The sequence below is a fragment of the Pygoscelis adeliae genome, unplaced genomic scaffold (genome assembly GCF_000699105.1).
Source record: "Pygoscelis adeliae isolate BGI_AS28 unplaced genomic scaffold, ASM69910v1 Scaffold48, whole genome shotgun sequence".
In the NCBI taxonomy this organism is placed as follows: domain Eukaryota; kingdom Metazoa; phylum Chordata; class Aves; order Sphenisciformes; family Spheniscidae; genus Pygoscelis; species Pygoscelis adeliae.
Window position 1 is genome coordinate 720,122 of NW_008825618.1, and position 1,470 is coordinate 721,591.

Here is a 1,470-nt window from a genome sequence, read left to right on the forward strand (position 1 = left end):
AGTCTATTTTTCTATCAATATAGCAAAATGGGTTGAATTTTGACTATTCAGCAATCTCTTTTCTCCCATGCATAGGGAAGTTGGAAGGAGAAATGAAGTTGTGCAACAGTAAGGCAGAATCAGTTCTGGGGAGAACAGGAACTACAGCTGAATCTTGAATTCTGGCAAGCTGACCTAGATAGAGTAGCAGTGCATTTCCAGAAAGGTTTTCATGATTTTACATTATTTCTGAATAATGACTGATGGAATGTCAAACCTAAAGTACAGCTGACAGCAAGGAGGCTGTTAAGTTACCGTCTTGATACAGCAGGCAGCTTTCAACTTTTTCAGTAGGAAAAGCAAAATTTTTGGCAGGAGCTCAGCAGGTATTCCACGGTATCTTGTTCGCTGCCACAAAAGAAGTAGTGCTTTACTTTCATTCTGTGTACTTATAAAATATGCTATACAATAAAAAGGATAGCGAGTAACTAATAGAAACATATGAAAATGGTTGCGAATCTGCCTATTCCCGCGCAGCCTGGCAAGACACTTTGCGCACAGAGGCTTGCCAAAAATTAAATATGTAATCAGACCTGCCAACATTCACTCATTCAAAACTACATTCTTTCATACCGAATTAATTTTAAGGCTGTCAAGTTTTGCCCTCTAGGATTAAAGGACATTTACTGTGGATATTATGAAACATTGACAAAAATCTCACTGCTACTCATGCCCTGGGGACCCTGAATTTGTGATTGAGGAAACGGTGTTTCATCTAATAGCCCACACAATGGCAATGTACTCATTTTGGAGTAACTCTGTTCATGTTCATACCTTGCTTTTAAAAGCAATGCTCCTTTTCCATGCCAGGAAAACCATCATCGATAGACCTGCTTCCAAAGCACTAGCAGGTTATTCCAGTATTTTACTGTAGTCTAGGCTAACACAGGGAGGGTCAGAAAGCTTCTTTACCCTGCTCAAAGCCTCTGTGACAAGACTCTGTTCAGAACAACTTGTCAGACCAATGCTTTTGACAAACTGCCCTAATAAAAGCAACAATACCACTGAAGTAACCTGTAAGTCTTCAGTAATAATTGAATTCTATAATATTGAATTTAATTCTAAGAAAGGAATTCTATGAATGAGCAATTTTTTGTTTGGTTTTGGTTAATCCCCTGTGTCTTTATCTTAGTCTCTTAGAGAGTAATTACATCTCTCCTTACCAACTCTTGCTGTTACCGACTAAAACTGATTTATATTTTCATACTTTATCCATTTTTTTCAACACAACCCCCATGGTTTTTGCATTCTTCCCAACCTCTATGTTGTCAATACATCAAATCACAGAATCCTATAAACACTTGGTTCATAAGCGTAGGAAAGGTGCCTCCTAAATTAACAAAATCAAATGGTTTTGTCTGGAACTGAAAGGTCTACATTCACGATGAATAAAAACTACTATTTTTCCAGTGGGATTTGCAGCTGCAGCTT